Raw genomic sequence first — 21,927 nt, forward strand, 5'->3', positions numbered from 1 at the left:
TTAAACGAACACGACAACAGTATTATCAACTGGTTAAACAAACACGACAACAGCATTATCAACTGGTTAAACGAACACGACAACAGCATTATCAACTGGTTAAACGAACACGACAACAGCATTATCAACAGGTGAAATAAAAATGACAACAGCATTATCAACTGGTTAAACAAACACGACAACAGCATTATCAACTGGTTAAATGAACACGACAACAGCGTTATCAACTGGTTAAATGAACACGACAACAGTATTATCAACTGGTTAAATGAACACAACAGCAGCATTATCAACTGGTTAAATGAACACGACAACAGCATTATCAACTGGTTAAATGAACACGACAACAGCGTTATCAACTGGTTAAATGAACACGACAACAGTATTATCAACTGGTTAAATGAACACAACAGCAGCATTATCAACTGGTTAAATGAACACGACAACAGCATTATCAACTGGTTAAATGAACACGACAGCAGCATTATCAAGTGGTTAAATGAACACGACAACAGCATTATCAACTGGTCAAATGAACACGACAGCAGCATTATCAACTGGTTAAATGAACACGACAACAGCATTATCAACTGGTTAAATGAACACGACAACAGCATTATCAACTGGTTAAATGAACACGACAACAGCATTATCAACTGGTTAAATGAACACGACAATGTCGTGGAAATATTCATATATTCATATATTCATAAATACCGGAGCCTGTGAGTTCAAATATACTTTTTTTTACAACATAATAAAAGCAGAGCTGGTTCATGAAATCAACCCCTTTCCAGTCTTGGCACATACTTCTGCATTTTTCCTCCTTACGTCACACCCATAGTATCTCCTCTCAATGACTCTATTTAGCCATCGTTATCTTATTGCTTTGCACTCATTTTAGTTTTGTTTCACATCAGGGCATGGAAACTGTAGAGCCACAATAGTAGTTCAAAAATACAGACATGTCCTGGCCTTAAGACATGTTCTGTCACTGACCTTAGAGCTTTTTATGTCTCTATTTTGGTTTGGTCAGGGTGTGATTTGGGTGGGCATTCTATGTTCATTTTTCTATGTTTTGTATTTCTTTGTTTTGGCCGGGTATGGTTCTCAATCAGGGACAGCTGTCTATCATGGTCTCTGATTGGGAATCATACTTAGGTAGCCTTTTCCCACCTGTGTTTTGTGGGTAGTTATTTTCTGTTTTGTGTTTCTGCACCTGACAGAACGGTTCGTTGTCATTTTGCTCTTTGTTCAAGTGTTTAGAAAATAAATCATGAACACTTAACCACGCTGCGCTTTGGTCCACTCCTTCTTCATCAGACAAGTGTTACATGTTCATGCATGTAGGACCATAGCAACAGTCCTTGACACTTTACAGAAATAATCAGACATGTCATCCTGCTTACTACTCTGAAAGGGACACCCATGTTCTGGAAAAGACCCAAGAGGTATAACCATAGCAACAGTACATATTAGGCCATATAACAGTTACAGGAATTCCCAGACAGGTGTATGTCTGATGGTGTCTAATGACCCAGAGCACATACAGAGAGCACTAGTTTTGCTGGCTCCTTCTGAAATAAATAATTGCCACATATGTTCTGGAAAACCACAAAAAACAGCATGATCAACTTGTCAAATGAACACTACAACAGCATTATCAACCGGTTAAATGAACACAACAGCATTATCAACTTGTCAAATGAACACTACAACAGCATTATTAACCGGTTAAATGAACACAACAGCATTATCAACTTGTCAAATGAACACTAAAACAGCATTATCAACCAGTTAAATGAACACGACAACAGCTTTATCAACTGGTTAAATTAACACGACAGCAGCATTATCAACTGGTTAAATGAACACTACAGCGGCATTATCAACTGGTTAAATTAAAACAACAGCATTATCAACTGGTTAAATGAAAACAACAGCATTATCAACTGGTTAAACCACTGGTCCAAATCTGTCATATAACGTTTGCTGAGATCAAATCAAATCTGATTTGTTACATATGCCGATTACAACAGTTGTAGACTGTACAGTGAAATGCTTACTTACAAGCCCCTAACCAACAACACAGTTTTAAGAAAATACCCCACAAAAAAGGATGAGTTAAGAAAATAAATAATTAAAGAGCAGCAGTAAATAACAATAGCGGGGCTAAATACAGGGGGTACCGTTAGAGTCAATGTGCGGGTGCTTCGGTGTCGAGGTAATATGTGCATGTAGGTAGAATTATTAAAGTGACTGTGCATAGATACTAACAGAAAGTAGCAGCAGCGTAGAAGAGGGGGGGGGGGGGGCAATGCAAATAGTCTGGGTAGTCATTTGATTAGATGTTCAGGAGTCTTATGGCTTGGGGGTAGAAGCTGTTCAAAAGCCTCTTGGACATAGATAGTAGCGCTTGCCGTGCGGTAGCAGAGAGAACAGTCTATAACTAGGGTGGCTGGAGTCTTTGACAATTTTAAGGGTCTTCCTCTGACACCGACTGGTATAGAGGTCCTGGATGGCAGGAAGCTTGGCCCTGTTGATGTACTGGTCCGTACACACTACCCTCTGTAGAGCTTTGCGGTTGGAGGCCAAGCAGTTGCCATACCAGGCAGTGATGCAACCCGTCAGGATGCTCTTGATGGTGCAGCTGCACCTTTTGAGGAGCTGAGGACCCATGCCAAATCCTTTCAGTCTCCTGAGGGGGAATAGGTGTTGTCATGCCCTCTTCACAACTGTCTTGGTGTTCTTGGACCCTGTTTGTTTGTTGGTGATGTGGACACCAAGGAACTTAAAGCTCTCAACCTGCTACACTACAACCCTGTCGATGAGAATGTGCTCGGTTCTCCTTATCCTGTAGTCAACAATCATATCCTTTGTCTTGATCAAGTTGAGGGAGAGGTCGCTGTCCTTGCACCATACGGTCAGGTCTCTGACCTCCTCCATATAGGCTGTCATCGCTGTCGGTGATCAGGCATACCACTGTTGTGTCATCAGCAAACTTAATGATGGTGTTGGAGTAGTGCCTGGCCGTGCAGTCATGAATGAACAGGGAGTGGAGGAGGGACTGAGCACGCACCCCTGAGGGGCCCCATGTTGAGGATCAGCATGGTGGATGTGTTGTTACCTACCCTTACCACCTGGGGGCGGCCCATCAGGAAGTCCAGGATCCAGTTGCAGAGGGAGGTGTTTAGTCCCAGGGTCCTTAGCTTAATGATGAGCTTTGACGGCACTATGGTGTTGAACGCTGAGCTGTAGTCAATGAATAGCATTCTCACATAGGTGTTCCTTTTGTCCAGGTGTGAAAAGGCAGTGTGGAGTGCAATAGAGATTAAGACTCCGGCATGCAAATTGGAGTGGTTCTAGGGATTCTGGGGTAACGGTGTTGATGTGATCCATGACTAGCCTTCCAAAGGATTTCATGGCTATAAATGTGAGTGCTACTGGTTGGTAGTCATTTAGGCAGATTACCTTTGTGTTCTTTGGCACAGGGACAATGGTTGTCTGCTTGAAACATGTTGGTATTACAGGAAGAGGTTGAAAATGTCAGTGAAGACACCTCTTTTTTTCCACCTTTATTTGACAACAATATCTCATTTACAACTGTGACCTCGCCAAGATAAAGCAAAGCAGTGCAACAAAAAAACAACAGAGTTACACATAAACAAACGTACAGCCAATAACACAATAGAAACGTCTATATACAGTGTTTGCAAATTGAATAAGGAGGTTCGGCAATAAGTAGGCCATAGAGTCGAAGTAGTTACAATTGAGCAAATTAACACTGGAGTGATCGATGTGCAGATGATGATGTGCAAAAGTAAATAAAAACAATATGGAGATGAGGTAGGTAGTTGGATGGGCAATTTACAGACGGGCAGTGTACAGCTGCAGCGAACGGTAAGCTGCTCAGATAGCTGATGCTTAAAGTTAGTGAGGGAGATATAAGTCTCCAATTTCAGCGATTTTTGCAATTCCTTCCTGTCATTGGCAGCAGAGAACTGGAAGGAAAGGTGGCCAAAGTAGGTGTTGGCTTTGGGGATGACCAGTGAGATATACCTGCTGGAGCGCATGCTACGGGTGGGTGTTGCTATGGTGACCAGTGAGCTGAGATAAGGCGGAGCTTCTCCTAGCAAGAGCGCTGCAGTACAGCGCCCTTAACCACTGTGCCACCCGGGAGGCAATAAGAGCTAGTTTTCAGTTTTCCCCTCCACATTCAGACCACTCTGACAGTTCTAGCAAAATTCTTGCTTGACAAATTGCTCTTTGCTAAGAAGCTATTGTCTGTTTTTGTTCATTTTAATTGAAAACAATCACAGTAATGTCACAGTAACAAGTGGTTGCCCAGAAATGATATTGAGGTAGAAAAACGGCTGCATTGGACCTTTAACGCTTTGATTACAGTGTCTTTATGTTAAAAAGAAAACTGTCTGTTGATCTGTTACACCTGTCTTTGTACTCGTCTCCACCCCACTCCAGGTGTCACCCATCTTCCTCATTATCTCCAGTGTATTTATACCAGTGTTCTCTGTTTGTCTGTTGCCAGTTCGTTTTGTTTCGTCAAGCCTACCAGTGTTTTTTCCCGTGCGCCCCTCTGGCTCTAGTTCCTGTTTTCTAGCTTTCCTGGTTTTTGACCAATCTGCCTGCCCTGCCTGTCGTTTTGTCCCCTTGTCACACCACCCTGGATTACTGATCTCTGCCTGCCGTTCTGTACCTTTCGGACTCTGCTCTGGATTACTGATCTCTGCCTGCCGTTCTGTACCTTTCGGACTCTGCTCTGGACTACTGACCTCTCTGGTCTTGTCGTTTGCCTGCCCCCCTGTTTTTGTAATAAACTTTTGTTACTTTGAAATTGTCTGCATCTGGGTTTTCTCCTGAGCCTTGACAAAAAATTTAGTATACTTTTTAAATAATTGTTACTGTGGTGTATCAATATCCCTGTGGTCTGCCATTTTTTTAACCTTTAAATGCGAGTCACATTGAGATTAAAAATCTCTTTTACAAGAGAGCTGTAACGGTTGTCGTGGGTGGAAGAAGGAGAGGACCAAAACGCAGCGTGGTTAGTGTTCATCTTATTTAATAATAATCAAAACTGAACACTGAATAACAAAAACAACAAAGAAACAACCGAAACAGTTCTGTCTGGTGCAGACACACAAAGACTGAAAATAACCACCCACAAAACACAATCGAACACAGGCTACCTAAATATGGTTCTCAATCAGGGACAACGATTGACAGCTGCCTCTGATTGAGAACCATATCAGGCCAAACACAGAAATAGAAAATCATAGAAAAACAAACAGACTGCCCACCCCGACTCACGCCCTGCCCTGACCATACTAAAACAAATAATAAAATAACAGTACTATGGTCAGAACGGGACAAGAGCCCTGTATACATTACAATAAAAACAGAATAAAACATAAACATACATGTATAGAACAATATAATTCAGCACACAACAAAATAAAAATAATGAATACAAGCAAGGACGTAAATTAAGAACAAATTGTATAATATTACATTGTATTGTACCCTCCAACAATTTCCCACAGATCCCTTGTCCAAAATGTGCTTAATCTGTCAATTAATTAGAAAATTGTTATTTATCTTAATTTATTTTGGGAAACCCTGTTCTATGGAACAAACTAGGTACTTTGGTTAAGATATGGCAACCTTTTATTGAATATATGGAAAACTTCCCTGGTGATGGATCATGAACCCCTCCTCACCCCAACACTCAAAACATTCTGGTGCAAGGTGTGGGGGCACTAAAATGGCTAATTATATGCATAAATGATGACTTCGGACAGCTTCCCAGTCTTCAGAATCAGAACCGTATCAATCTAACCATAGAGGGAACAGTGCTCCTTGGTGAGAAACAGTGCCGGTCAACAATGCCAGGACAACAAGGATGGTGATTAAAATGAGTCAAAACATTATTGTGGTGAGTATATGAGGGTCTGAATGGTACCAGTCTATGTTGTCACCATTACTCATCACCCTCACTAGATTTGGGTTGATATCATGTTATATTCTGACTTCACTAACTTCTCGGCCTAGGAGGGGGCCTATGTGATATACAGTTGGCCAAAAGTTGAGAATGACACAAATATTAATTTCCACAAAGTTTGCTGCTTCAGTGTCTTTAGATATTTCTGTCAGATGTTACTATGGAATACTGAAGTATAATTACAAGCATTTCATAAGTGTCAAAGGCTTATATTAACAATTACATGAAGTTGAGGTAAAGAGTCAATATTTGTAGTGTTGACCCTTCTTTTTCAAGACCTCTGCAATCTGCCCTGGCATACTGTCAATCAACTTCTGGGCCACATCCTGACTGATGGCAGCCCATTCTTGCATAATCAATGCTTGGAGTTTGTCAGAATTTGTGGGTTTTTGTTTGTCCCTCTCAAGCCTCTTGAGGATTGACCACAAGTTCTCAATGGGATTAAGGTCTGGGGAGTTTCCTGGCCATGGACCCAAAATATCAATGTTTTGTTCCCCGAGCCTTATGGCAAAGTGCTCCATCATGTTGGAAAAGGCATTGTTCGTCACCAAACTGTTCCCGGATGGTTGGGAGAAGTTGCTCTCGGAGGATGTGTAGGTACCATTCTTTATTCATGGCTGTGTTCTTAGGGAAAATTGTTAGTGAGCCCACTCCCTTGGCTGAGGAGCAACCCCACACATGAATGGTCTCAGGATGCTTTACTGTTGGCATGACACAGGACTGATGGTAGCGCTCACCTTGTCTTCTCCAGACAAGCTTTTTTCCAGATGCCTCAAACAATCGGAAAGGGGATTCATCAGAGAAAATGACTTTGCCCCAGTTCTCAGCAGTGCAATCCCTGTACCGTTTGCAGAATATCAGTCTGTCCCTGATGTTTTCCTGGAGAGAAGTGGCTTCTTTGCTGCTCTTCTTGACATCAGGCCATCCTCCAAAAGTCTTGGCCTCACTGTGCGTGCAGATGCACTCACACCTGCCTGCTGCCATTCCTGAGCAATCTCTTTACTGGTGTTGCCCTGATCCCGCAGCTGAATCAACTTTAGGAGACGGTCCTGGCGCTTGCTGGACTTTCTTGGGCGCCCTGAAGCCTTGTTCAAAACAATTGAACCACTCTCCTTGAAGTTCTTGATGATCCGATAAATGGTTGATTTAGGTGCAATCTTACTGGCAGCAAAAAAAAAAATTTTGTGCAAAGCAATGATGATGGCACGTGTTTCCTTGCAGGCAACCACGATAGACAGAGGAAGAACAATGATTCCAAGCACCACCCTCCTTTTGAAGCTTCTAGTCTGTTATTCAAACTCAATCAGCATGACAGAGTGATCTCCAGCCTTGTCCTCGTCAACACTCACACCTGTGCTAACCAGAGAATCACTGACATGATGTCAGCTGGTCCTTTTGTGGCAGGGCTGAAATGCAGTGGAAATGTTTTCTGGGGATTCAGATAATTTGCATGGCAAAGAGGGACTTTGCAATTCATCTGATCACTCTTCATAACTTTCTGGAGTATATGCAAACTTTTGGCCACGACTGTACACACTATCTGATAGGGTGACATACAGTGGGGCAAAAAAGTATTTAGTCAGCCACCAATTGTGCAAGTTCTCCCACTTAAAAAGATGAGAGAGGCCTGTAATTTTCATCATAGGTACACTTCAACTATGACGTAGGTTTTTTTATGAATTTATTTGCAAATTATGGTGGAAAATAAGTATTTGGTCACCTACAAACAAGCAAGATTTCTGGCTCTCACAGACCTGTAACGTCTTTTTTAAGAGGCTCCTCTGTCCTCCACTCGTTACCTGTATTAATGGCACCTGTTTGAACTTGTTATCAGTATAAAAGACACCTGTCCACAACCTCAAACATTCACACTCCAAACTCCACTATGGCCAAGACCAAAGAGCTTTCAAAGGACACCAGAAACAAAATTGTAGACCTGCACCAGGCTGGGAAGACTGAATCTGCAATAGGTAAGCAGCTTGGTTTGAAGAAATCAACTGTGGGAGGAATTATTAGGAAATGGAAGACATACAAGACCACTGATAATCTCCCTCGATCTGGGGCTCCACGCAATATCTCACCCCGTGGGGTCAAAATGTTCACAAGAACGGTGACCAAAAATCCCAGAACCACACGGGGGGACCTAGTGAATGACCTGTAGAGAGCTGGGACCAAAGTAACAAAGCCTACCATTAGTAACACACTACGCCGCCAGGGACTCAAATCCTGCAGTGCCAGACGTGTCCCCCTGCTTAAGCCAGTACATGTCCAGGCCCGTCTGAAGTTTGCTAGAGAGCATTTGGATGATCCAGAAGAAGATTGGGAGAATGTCATATGGTCAGATGAAACCAAAATATAACTTTTTGGTAAAAACTCAACTCGTCGTGTTTGGAGGACAAAGAATGCTGAGTTGCATCCAAAGAACACCATGCCTACTGTGAAGCATGGGGGTGGAAACATCATGCTTTGGGGCTGCTTTTCTGCAAAGGGACCAGGATGACTGATCCGTGTAAAGGAAAGAATGAATGGGGCCATGTATCGTGAGATTTTGAGTGAAAACCTCCTTCCATCAGCAAGGGCATTGAAGATGAAACGTGGCTGGGTCTTTCAGCATGACAATGATCCCAAACACACCGCCCGGGCAACAAAGGAGTGGCTTCGTAAGAAGCATTTCAAGGTCCTGGAGTGGCCTAGCCAGTCTCCAGATCTCAGCCCTTTAGAAAATCTTTGAAGGGAGTTGAAAGTCCGTGTTGCCCAGCAACAGCCCCACAACATCACTGCTCTAGAGGAGATCTGCATGGAGGAATGGGCCAAAATACCAGCAACAGTGTGTGAAAACCTTGTGAAGACTTACAGAAAATGTTTGACCTCTGTCATTGCCAACAAAGGGTATATAACAAAGTATTGAGATAAATAAGTATTTGGTCAATAACAAAAGTTTTCCACCATAATTTGCAAATAAATTAATAAAAAATCCTACAATGTGATTTTCTGGATTTTTTTCTCTCATTTGTCTGTCATAGTTGAAGTGTACCTATGATGAAAATGACAGGCCTCTCTCATCTTTTTAAGTGGGAGAACTTGCACAATTGGTGGCTGACTAAATACTTTTTTGCCCCACTGTATGTGACGTGACTATCCCCCACCCTGACCATCTGAAAGCCCAGACGCAGAGATGTGGATGGAGGATGCTGATACGAGGGGCTGGGTTTATGTTGGGACCCAGGCTAGGGTTCCCAGGCTGTTAGTTGGTCAGACAGGGTCTGAGGAGGTCTCTGTGTGACGAAGCAGGAGATCACTTCCCCTGGCAGCTGGTTCAAATTATCCCTTCCTCCCCCACCCTGTCTAGGCCTCCTTCCCTGCGTCAGGGAGGAATGCTCTCAGCCCAACCAGAGACATGCTGCTCCCATTAAAAGGGGAAGCACAGTAATGTGACTAAACTGAAAGATGTGGTCTGTGTGTGTGTGTTTGTGTGTGTGTATTGCAAGTTTGAGGGTCGGATCTATCTCCTTCCCACCTCCACATCAATGTTTCAAAGTCATTCCATATCAACAGTCACCCACTTTGATGTCAATGGAGCTGATGTTCTCAACTCACTTTGGACAGGATGACAACGCACAGTGAAGTGCTTTGCGGCCTTGTGAGAAGTGCTATGTAAATGCAATCCATATGATCGTGATTCTCATTATCGTCATTATCACCACAATGGCGTCATAATCGCAATAGATGAGGTCTGCGATGCATCGTGTTGTGATGCCTGAAAGAGGAAGACAGCAAGAAGGACAAAAGTGAAATGAGGACAGACAACAAGCATTGTAATGCAACTGAAATGGACTACCCCTAAAACACAACTGCTATGGAAACAATGATACTTTCCCCACCCAGTGAGAGTTAAGATAAAACCTCCACGTTTGCCTCTCAGAGTTGAGAAAAGGACCATAGACAATGGGGGGGGATGGAATATCCTGTAAGATTACACCATTTCTCAGAGGTTATTTGTCATACTGTATTTCAACACCTCTAGCTAAGAGAGTTTCCTCAGGCTGGGGAGCCTATGGACTGTCTGGGAGTTTCTCAGGGTTGATTGAGTGTGCAGTTTGTTGCTTACACACTTGGTGGGGTCACAATACCTTACCGGAATCATCGCAAAAACACTTGTCTTGGTTCCAACTACACTGATTCTTTCTATGGGCTGAGATGCTTCTGGACAGGGAAAAATTGGCATGGGATGTCATAATGACGTAGCTTTCCAGTTGTAAATTGTTTTTCTGGTTGAAAAGACGTCAGACAATATTACACCCAAAATACTGTACATATTTGTTCATGATGGCATCGAGACTTCTGGGAAATACTGTACATATTTGTTCATGATGGCATCGAGACGTCTGGGAAATACTGTACATATTTGTTCATGATGGCATCGAGACTTCTGGGAAATACTGTACATATTTGTTCATGATGGCATCGAGACGTCTGGGAAATACTGTACATATTTGTTCATGATGGCATCGAGACGTCTGTGAAATATGACATATTTTGATTGGTATCAGGTCAGAGAAGCAGGTAAAGAAGTGTTTTTCTGGGCGCTAAAAATAAATGTAAAAAACTTATTTTGAAACTACCTGACCATGACATCTCAAAAGATGTCTCCCTGATGATATAATTGTATTAAAACCATGCTTTGTGCCAGTCAAGTTGAAGGAAGGCCTTCGTTGTTGAGATGAGAAGGGTCAGGCTCCCAGATACCAAGACATAAGTTGGCATGTAATGCATGTCATTTACAAAGCATAATCCTTTCCAAAACGATGACAGACACACAAAGGCAGCCAAATAAAGATACCTTGGTTTCAGCTGGACTCCCTTATAAAGGTTAAATAAAATGGAAGGGTCCAGTCCATCATTATCTGTTAGAATAATGCCTATACTGTAGAGTACAGGGAACTTCAAACAAAGCTAAGTTCCAGGTTTACCTGATGTGATTACATAATACTACATTTTCTCTGGTAAAATGACAGAAGTCAGTGATGTGACCTCTGTTAGAGTGATATAGAGCCCCGTGAGGATGAAAGCTACAGGTTTGGTCGAGGCTGGGGCCGGCTCTAACGTAGGGCTGATTTGTGACATATATTCAGCTTTTGCGATATTGGTCACTAAGGTTAATGCTCAATGATAAAAAATTCTGCGATCATATGATGTACAGGATTGGGGTCAATTTTCATGTCAGCTCAATGAATTTGAAATGACTTTTTTTCAATTCTTGAATTGAACGCATTTGATTGAATTAAATCAACAGTATATGACTGAAGTAAAATGCAATAGAACCCATCCATGATCATGTATAAATAGTATAATGGATTTCACATTTTGACTTTCATCAAATTTGAGATTCTACCTTGGTTCTCCATTAACTCCATAAAAAAAGAAAGTCTGATTACATACTACACTCCAGGGCTCCTGAGTGGCGCAACGGTCTGACACTGCATCTCAGTGCAAGAGGCGTCACTACAGTACCGGTTTCGAATCCAGGCTGTGTCACATCCGGCCGTGATTGAGAGTCCCATAGGGTGGTGCACAACTGGCCCAGCGTCGTCCGGGTTTGGCCTGGGTAGGCCAGTCATTGCAAGTAAACATTTGTTCTTAAAACTGACTTGTCTAGTTAAAAAGGTTAAATAAATTATGTGTTTGGTCAAGTAGGTGGTCAAAAGCCACAAACCACAATAGCATATCATGAAGTGGAAACTAATTCCAGGTTTGATAAAATCCAGAATACACTTCCAGCTAGGAGGCCCCTTGATGCATCATTCATTGCCCAGGCAACTGAACAACCCATTGGAAAAAAATACACCCTCAGCGCCTGTTAAATGGCGGTTAAACGATGAGTCATGTCTGTATATATATTTAGACACACACTGAGGGTTTATAACGCCAGTAACGCTCCGCCTCTCCTCAGATCATGTTCCCTCCATCATGGTATGGTCAGTGTCACAATAGTCTCACAACCACCTAGCCAGAATACAGTGAACTAATAATACTCATGAGCCACATCAAGTTTAACCAATGAAGGGGTTAATTCAATCATTAACTGTGACAGACAGATGGGTTAACTATCAGTTAACAATGTATGTATCTCATCGAATCTGTCATAACAGTAAGGGTCTTTGAACAAATAAAAATGTGTTGAATCTGTCCCATAAAGCATTCCCTGGTCTCACCATGCGGTGATAATAGGAACCTAATCATTGTCATTATAACAAATAATGTCTTACATCAGGAAAATAAGGCAACCGATCTTAATGACTCCTGTCTTAAAGCACTGAAGTTATAGATATTAACATGTGCTTATCGCCCTCTAGTGGTGAAACCAGCTAAAGAACGATTGCTCTGACCAAACCCAGATATTCTTCACTGTCACAGAAGGGAATGGATGAGAGTCATCGGACTGTTTTTATTGCAGTAGATAAGTCTCCCGCACTGGGCACCTTGAATGTGGATCGTCTGGACAGCTTGCTCCACATCACTCTTCTCCTTTATCGACCACCAGCGCAGAACCCTGTAACAACCAGGTACACAGATGAGTTAGTCCAGACGAGAGCTTCTCTGTGATATGTAAGACTATACCCATGTCTAGACTAGGATATCCCCTTGGTAATATCTGTAATATACACATGACATAATGCATAAATAAAAAAAGTTCTGGTGTGAGTGCTGAATTGGGTATGATGGCCATCATATGAGACTAGATGTGTGTCATTTTGGAAGGAGAATCAAATATTTTTTTGTCCTATCGGAGCTTTAAGTGGCCATATCTTTTCAGGCTCCAAGAAATGAGATAGTGTCACAGTTGCTGAGCAAACATGAACCTCATTACTGTTCTGGAAACTAGATATAAGATTTGAGACTGCCTGTCCACATTTGACAGGGAGAGCCCTTTCTCTGGTTAAGTCACATTCAGATTCAAACCATCTTTATTGGCAGCACGGCAAAAAAAGCAATCCAATGCTGTTAAAGCAACATGGCTTTAATAAAGCAATAAGGCCTGAAGAGGCACCGTATGGTGAATAGTCCACGACTAAGGGGTATTAAGGCACTCTGCGTTAATAACTGTCTATACTATAGCCTATAGAATATAAATGATAGTATCCCTCCCTCACAGGAGACAAACACAGGCAAAGGTATATCTACAGCTCTGTGTATGTGAGCTGGGACACTGACACAGGTGCTACCTAGAACATTAAAGGGTTCTGCGGCTGTACCCATAGGACAGGGTCATTGTTACGCACGCCTCTATGAAGAGGGAACACAACACCCTGCTACAACTAAACTCTCTGTGAAGTGAAAGAGGTATGGACTGTAGGTGCGAGTAAGGATGACAACAGGCAGAATGTGGTACCGTTTACAAGGACTTTATTCCTTTACACGGTAATATGGGGAAAAGGGGCTGGACGGAACCAAAGCAAAGAAAGTAAATCTCAAAGTCCCCCCCTCTCCTATCTTACCTGCCTACCCACTACTTACCTAATTTAGCACCACCTGGTGCCCTAACCAAAATACAGGGGGTGGTCCACCCAGGTCTTACCTAGTGTGCCTAGACAGTGAATATACTACGGGTATATGTATGCCCGCGGGCCTCTTGCCTAAGCACTCCCAAGGTGCCTTCCCCTTCCCCCCTGGGAACAAATGAAACAGAATATTAAACAATTTCACAAACAAACTAAGAAACAAAGGACATCAAATAAGATCTACCTGAGCAACAAACTCACAGAACATACCAACTTCCCAGCAATGAACTCCCATCAAAATTATCTAGCAAAATCTCTGCAATAACCTCCCAGCAAATCTCTCTCACATTCAATCTCTCTGCAATGACCTCCCAGCAAATCTCTAGCAAATCTCTCTAGCAAAATCCCTATGCAATGACCTCCCAGCAAATCTCTCGCAAATCTCTCTAGCAAAATCCCTATGCAATGACCTCCCAGCAAATCTCTCGCAAATCTCTCTAGCAAAATCCCTATGCAATGACCTCCCAGCAAAATCTCTCTCACATTCAATCTCTCTGCAATGACCTCCCAGCAAATCTCTCGCAAATCTCTCTGGCAAAATCCCTATGCAATGACCTCCCAGCAAATCTTTCTCTCCTGAACAGAACACTGGCTTTTATATAGCTTCAGAAGGAACAGGTAATTGGAGACAGCTGCGTCTTTACGAGGGGGCGGGGTAAGCTCTCCAATTAGCCCTGGAGTCGACCAATCAGCTGCTTGAGGGATTTCAGGAAGCCATTTCCTGAAATAAACACATGCAAATACACAAACTACAACTCATAAACTGGGGAACGTAACTACCTAGAACATTAAAGGGTTCTGCGGCTGTACCCATAGGACAGGGTCATTTTGGGAGTGCACGTTTTGGTTTTTGTCCTAGCATTACACAGCTCATTCAAATAATCAACTAATCATCATTATTTGATCATTTGAGTCAGCAGTGTAGTGTTAGAGCAAAAACCAATTGTACCCAGAGTTTGGGAAACGCTTATTTAGAAAAAATATTTTTCCTGGTTAGAACTGTTCTGGTTCCAGGTAGAACCCTTTCCCCGGAGGTTTCTACATGGAATCCAAAATAGTTATTGACAAGAAAAGGAGAGCCGCACACTCTAGGAGCAACAACGTTTCAACAGCCAAGCTGTCCTCATCAGGATTCTACCTGGAACCAAAAAAGAGAGAGATCGAGGGAGAGAGGTCAGAGACTCAGAACACAGAGAGAGACAAAATGGGCACCATGCTACACATTGATGGTGAATGGGGAGTCCCCACCATACAACACACATAAAGGAATATGGGACTTGAATGAACTTCTCTCTGCAACACTATCATCACCTATGAGGTGGTAGTAGTCTGACTAAGGAGCGCTGGTCAGAGTAGATCTCACACTGGTCAGAGTAGATCTCACACTGGTATGTACCCTGGTTTCACAGACCAGCTGAGGGGATAGAGTAGAGCCGGTCTATCCCTACGGTCACCTCCTCAAACTGATCCACCTGCTGGGTCCCGATCTGCAAGTCAGGGGACAACATGACTGCACAATCCTCTGATCTTCACTCACTACAAAGGAATCATGTCTAAATGGAAGTTTCAGGAAAAGGGATGGTTTCATAACATGACTTCAATAATTCAGCTCATCTTTTGGGAGAGATTCTCATCTGAATACATACTTGGGCCCAGATTGTGAGGAATTGCAGTGGGTACTGTATAGTGATGGACATACTAGGCCATTATCACACACTGAAACACCCTAACCTTGTGGTCAAGCTGTTCTCAAGGGGCAGCAGAGTGGCAGTCTGAGCCCTCCTAATGATAATATTTAAATACAGCCTCCAGGGGGGTGCACTGAAAGGGGGTGATATGCTGAACAGTAATTGTGCAGCACTGGGTGGATATGAATACCATGGTGTGTGGGAGGAGACTGTCACCTTACACAAAGAAGTCAAGAACTTAAAGGGCACCTTAGGGCCTTTCTGTGCAAAAAAAATCCTCTGACTTTACTGCTAAGAACATTTCAAGGATGAGGCACCAAGTGGATGTTTTCACAAGGAGAAAATACAGTTGTAACAGCCTACACAAGCAGTATTACACAGACAGACCTACACAGACAGTGTTAAGGCGGGTTTAGGATGTAGTCTTAACCAGGCATTGGGGAGATGAGGGTATTTGAGTGATGAAACAAATCTGTGTGAATGGTCAATAGATTTGAAGTGGTGTTTTGTTACTCACTTGGACAGTCAAGTGGGAACACACAGGAGTCATACTGACAGGCGATACAGTTGTAGACATAACCAGAAGCCAGAAAACCTGAGGAATCCATGGGAGGAAATGCAACACAGCCTATACGTTTCTAGAACAATGTAGAATATAAAGGAAATATCATTGGAAATTAAATCTATTTAATACTTTGTTCATGTCTTAGCATAACTATTACATTGACAGCAGGTGCACAACTTGCTTGCTATCATAAAACGATTCCAACTATTCTATGAATCAATCTAACACGTTGAGGCAATAGCTAAGCAGAGCTACTAAGAGTTCATGAGGTTCAACAGGAAGGTCATGCCAGGAGGAACAATGGCAGAGGAAACAGTCACTCACCACATGGAGGGAAACATCCGGAAGCTGGGTAGAGATAATAGGGGGAAAACAAACAAACAAAATGACAAGAAAGAAAGAGGCACACAATTTAAGCAACAAAACATTTTTACTGATGAACATTGACATGACAAGTTGTCTTGATTGACATTGTTCAGTATAGAACCAAGTATATCGTTAGACTGATAAAACTATACAGAGCCAGTGGTGTGAAGTACTTAAGCAAAAAAACTTTAAAAGTACTACTTAAGTAGTTTTTGGGTATCTGTACTTTAGTATTTTTGCCAACTTTTACTTTACTACATTCCTAAAGAAATTAATGTAATTTTTACTCCATACATTTTCCCTGACACCCAAAGGTACTCGTTACATTGACAGGAAAAATTGTCTAATTCACACACTTATCAAGAGAACATACCTGGTCATCCCTACTGCCTCCGATCTGTCGGAATCAAACGCAAATGCTTCGTTTGTAAATTGGTGTGCACCTGGAAATCCATTAAAAAAAAACAATTGTGCCATCTGGTTTGCTTAATAAGGAATTTGAAATGGTTTATACTTTTATTTGTACTTTTGATACTTAAGTATATTTAAAACCAAGTACTTTTAGACATAGTATTTTTCTGGGCGCCTTCCACTTGAGTAGTTTTTCTATTAAGGTAACTTTACTTTTACTCAAGTATGACAATTGAGTACTTTTTCAGTTGAGTACTTGTACAGAGACCATACTATACAGAGCCTATCACACAGATGACAGGTTGGGAAAAGGTAAGACATTACTACTGATGATACACGCCCCATGGCAAGTAACAGAGGTTTGGATATGAAATAAATATTTTGAAATATGGTGTGAGGTAGTAGTGAGGAAAAGGAAATACAAGGGAGAGGGGATCATCTCACCTTGAGGCAGTCACAATGAAATTGTCTGCAGCTGTCAGTAACCTCTCGTCATACAGTGTCTGATAGATAGAGGGGAGGAGAGAAAAAAAACTCTCAATTGCTCCCATGAAAGTGTGGATGTGCACGTGCTAGCCCCTGATATTCTCCCAGATTTCCAACTCTGCACCATTTGTCCATTTTTTTTTTTACCAGAGCTGAAATGATCTAGTCTGCTGCTATATCCAGTGTAAAACACTGCTCCCAGTGTAAAAACAAGGGAATCAAAATGCATAATGATACACTAGAGGAGCTGCTGTGTGTGTGTGTGTGTGGGGGGGACAGTACATTTTAGCCGAAGCTCCTATCCAGAGCGACTTACATTTACAGATGTAGGATCTTAATTTGATCACCCTGTCACAAGGGAAATGTAGAACATGTAGTGTTTGAGGTTAATGCCTCTGAAGTGTGCAATTTACACTGACAGCTCAGACTTGTTTTTACCTTAAAGATGTATCAACCACAAAACAAAAAAAAGTCCATAAATTACGATCCCAATAATTCACATTTCCTGTTGATGCAGAATTATTTTCCTGCTGTAACAAAGTGTCTCAAATCCACTACAGATGTAGGATCATCAGTTATCTTAAGGTAGCTAGGTAAGACCATTTCAGTCATACTGGTTGTGCGTGTAACAGGGTTATATTGGTGATTCCCCTTGCCACTTTATTGTTAAGCCAATGGGTTTTTGGTTTGAGTTTGTTTTGCCTTCACCTACTCAACATGGCATCTTATTGGCTGGTTTGCGTAGCTTGCTTACGAGGGGGGATGTTCCAGTTAGAATCGTCCCAGTGAACAAGCACCAAACCAGCGTGCGTGAGTGCAGAGTTGGATGGTGAGACGTGCATTGCATGACGTGCAATTTTGTGTCGTTCTTATCAGAATAAAGCTACATGACTGGTGCTACATGTTGGAGTTCCGTGTCGATGACTGATTGTACACAACGCAAGACGAGTACTGTTACACGCGCATCAAATAAAATGTCCATTCCATTGTTGAAAGGCAAAGTATTCTTTGATCAAACTTAACACCCATGACTGTTACAGTATGCAGAAAATAAAATTCACTAATACAATTCTCCAAAACCAATTATTTAACGTCGTCTCTCAACACCATTAGCAGTGAGGAAAGCACAGCGTATCGAGCCATTTGAGGGACTATTTTGTTAGGAGTGATGTAGACAGCAGGACTTGTACCATCATTCATCTTGTCAAATTCCACCGCCATGAGCTCAGCCTTTAGGATCTCCTTCAGCTTCCGATCATAGCATTTCCCTGAGAAACAAAATTCCAAGTTTTTAACTTATAACCCATATTGCTGTGCCTAAATAAAACCGGATCAATTCTCACCAACTCGTCCTGCCTCAATCACTTTCTGGTTGTTATTGAATATATTCTCTAGTTTTTTTTTAAGCGCGAGTTTAAAGAACACACATGGAGAAAAAGGTGTAGATTCACCCGCAGAGCAATGCAGGTGTTTATTTCGCCTCTGCAGAAGGCATGAATCGTGGTCACAGGCAGGCAATGGTCATACACAGGTAGGTGAATCAACTAGGACTGAAGGCTGTAACTGGTTCTCACAGATGAGCTAGAAAAAAGGCTTTGTAGAGTCAAAACAAACAATACTTCACAAAGGCACAAACAGAATGGACTGAACTTAAGGAGCTGATGAGACCAGGTGAGTAACAGGTGAAATCAATGAACAAAAATGAAAGACAGGGCTACGTTCAAGAACACAACGAAACAGAACACCAGGTTGACTAAGAAAATAAATACAGAACCTTACAACGAGTCTACATTTTGAATGTTGTATTCGGTGAGGACGTGTCACCAACACAGACGTATACTGTCTTCAACCTACACAACGCACTGATAGCAGCTAGGAGAGAGGTTGAACAACATGCTGGCATAGAGAACCCACAACCCCCACTTCTACATCTTCAGGATGATGTGCTGTCATATGGGAAAAGTTGGTTGAGGTTCCAAAACTTACTGTATTGTTGAATATGAATGTATGATGTCATAAAGGATGTCACTGAGATACGGATTTTCACATAGAATTCTAATTCAGATTCCATGGATATTCCATTTGCATGACACACTAAATGAAATGCCGTGTCTTTGAGCCCATGGTGATTTGTGCAGAGCAGATGTTCATCTTCACTTGAGGTGTAAGTGTCTTTAAACCACTCCACTTATATCTGACAATGACAGTGTAATACATGTGAAATGCTCTCCCACTTCATGACTAGGTATAGGAGGAGCACCAAAGCCTTCCCTTTGCCTGTGTCGGTTTCCCCACCTTTCTTCTCAATTCCATTGTCTCTGGTCCCCTCTCTCTGCTACCACAATGCACCAGTTTTACTGCAGAGCAGAGGGATGGAGTGAGAGAGGGAGGGGGAGGAAGGGAGGGGAAAACTAGATAGGGGGGGTGAAGAGAGAGTGCAAAATGCTCATGAAAGTGTAACGATATAGAGTGGAAGTTTGTCTGTGAGGGAGCCAAAACAAAAATGAAAGGCAAAAGGCTCACTGGTGGTCTGGAGAGAGAGAGGGAAACAGAAAGGGAAATGAAAACTAAGAGGGATAAACCCTGTGCAGTGGAGGACACTGAAATCATTGAGATAATGAGTGATGGAAACAAGTGCCAATCCCTAATTAATGAAAGAGAAAGAGAGATATTGAAAAAAAGGTTAGACATGGAGAGAGAGAAAAAGAGAGATCACGAGAAAACAAGAGCGAAAAAGGAGAACAGAGAGAGAGAGAGAGACTACCAATCAAGCCCACTGCCTCATCACATCCCATATCCCCTCCCCTCCCCCACAACCCCCACTCTCCCAATCTCTCTCTCTCTCTGTGTCTCCATGGTAACCAGACAGGGTGCCTTATACACCAAGTTAATATATTTCCAGTGGCATGGTGAGCTGGGTACTAAAGCATTCATCTGTCTCCACACAGACAAGCTAATCAATATTGGCCAAGAGTCTGCTCCAGGACTGCCAGAGTCAGACAACAAGTCAGGCAGCCACCCTGGCTTCCCAGCTGGGGAGGGAGGGCCACAAATACATGTGTGTGCCTGTGTGTGTGTGCCTGTGTGCCTGTGCCTGTGTGTGTGTGTGTGTGTGTGTGTGTGTGTGTGTGTGTGTGTGTGTGTGTGTATGTGTGTGTATGAGAGAGCGAGAGAGACAGAGAGAAGGCAAAAGAGAAAGAAGGCAAGTGTGTGTGTGTGTGAGAGAGAGAGAGAGAGAGAGAGAGAGAGAGAGAGAGAGAGAGAGAGAGAGAGAGAGAGAGAGAGAGAGTGTGTGTGTGTGACCAATTGGGGACATTGTGTTTGTCCCCTCGAGTTCAAATGCTGTTTCTAGGGGGTTTAGGGTTAAGGTTAGAATTAGTGTTAGGGTTAGAATTACGTTCAGGGTTAGGGTTAGGAGCTAGGGTTAGTTTTAGGGTTAGGAGCTAGGGTTACGGTTAAGGTTAGGTTTTGGGGTTAAGTTTAGGGTAAGAGTACGGCTTAGGGTTAGGCTTAAGTTTAGGGGTTAGGGAAAATAGGATTTTGAATGGGACTGAATTGTGTGTCCCCACAAGGTTAGCTGTACAAGACTGTGTGCCTAGTTTTGTGTGTGTGTGTGTGTGTGTGCCTAGTTTTGTGTGTGTGTGTGTGCCTAGTTTTGTGTGTGTGTGTGTGTGTGTGCCTAGTTTTGTGTGTGTAGCCAACAAGGGCACTTTGATGAACAGATACTTCATGCAGTAAAGCTAAATGTTCATTCAGTTCAGTTCTGTTTATTTACATTTAAGGATTGAAATCCTCTCCATTAATATCTAGTGTGTGACAAGGAGGTCAGCAGGATGATATTTCTGGAGGACTGGATGTTTGTACATTACCAAGATGATAGTCCGGGATATGTTAAATGTTTGCTAATGGCTTTGTAGCTGTAGTTAGTGCCTCAGTGTTAGCAGCCACATTAACATTGTCTTCAATTAGATGATAGCATGTCAAATCAAATAAAATGTTATTAGTCACATGCACCGATTACAACAGGTGAGTGAAATGCTTACTTACAGTAAAATGCTTACTTACAGTAAAATGCTTACTTACGAGCTCCTAACCGACAGTGCAGTTAAAAAAAATATGGATAAGAATAAGAGATTAAAAGTAACAAGTCATTAAAGAGCAGAGGTTTTTTCACCTCTGGAGTCTCTCACGTGTAGATCTGCCAGACATTGCTCATAGCATGCTCCTCTTCACACGTTCACACAGACTGTCACACCGTTTACATTACTCTGTCTTTATTTACGAATTAAAACATACAATTTATACAGTAAAAAATACACTAACAAAATACAGTAACAGTGTATAAATACTTTATTTCACATGGATCATTAGCTTTCTTCGAAGATGATAACTTTGACAGGGTCACCACCCTTGGCTGTCTTCTGATTGGCTCCCATTATGGGTTAGAACACAAAGCCAGCCAATAGGGTGGGCCCCCTGAGGTCACTCCTGCAGTTGGAGAGTACAGACCGACATCCTCTTCCACGGGTATTTGTTGTTAAGAGGGAATCACACTTCAGACAAGTACATAAGTACCACAACATTCAGTAGAGTCCTGCAGAATGGATAGGGCTGTGTGTACCATTATCAGACATAAAGACATGGGACATCCACCCTCTGTGTCAAAATCTAGGATTTTGTTTTGTATTCAGATGTGTGGAAGCAACTCTAACTATGATCACTTTAAAAGGAAACACCAGTTGAAACACTATACATTGCATTCTTTATACTGGAACATTCTATGGGAAATAACAAGGAGTTGATTGACGTATAAAAACAGTAAGTCATCTTCCACAG

The 21,927-nt window shown here is 42.2% G+C and overlaps 1 long non-coding RNA gene across 1 annotated transcript in view; it reads right to left on the minus strand.

The window, feature by feature from the left end:
* Positions 1–13,403: 13,403 nt before the first annotated feature.
* The window catches only part of LOC149984909 (uncharacterized), a 30,332-nt gene continuing 21,808 nt past the window's right edge, over positions 13,404–21,927 (minus strand). The window contains exons 4-5 of the long non-coding RNA XR_016485214.1: positions 16,568–16,637; positions 13,404–16,176 (exon numbers count right to left, since the gene is read on the minus strand). This is a non-coding gene — a long non-coding RNA (uncharacterized LOC149984909). The remainder of the gene's footprint in view (positions 16,177–16,567; positions 16,638–21,927) is intronic.

Source organism: Oncorhynchus mykiss, chromosome 2 (assembly GCF_057628025.1).
Source record: "Oncorhynchus mykiss isolate SJ-2025 chromosome 2, ASM5762802v1, whole genome shotgun sequence".
Classification (NCBI taxonomy): Eukaryota; Metazoa; Chordata; class Actinopteri; order Salmoniformes; family Salmonidae; genus Oncorhynchus; species Oncorhynchus mykiss.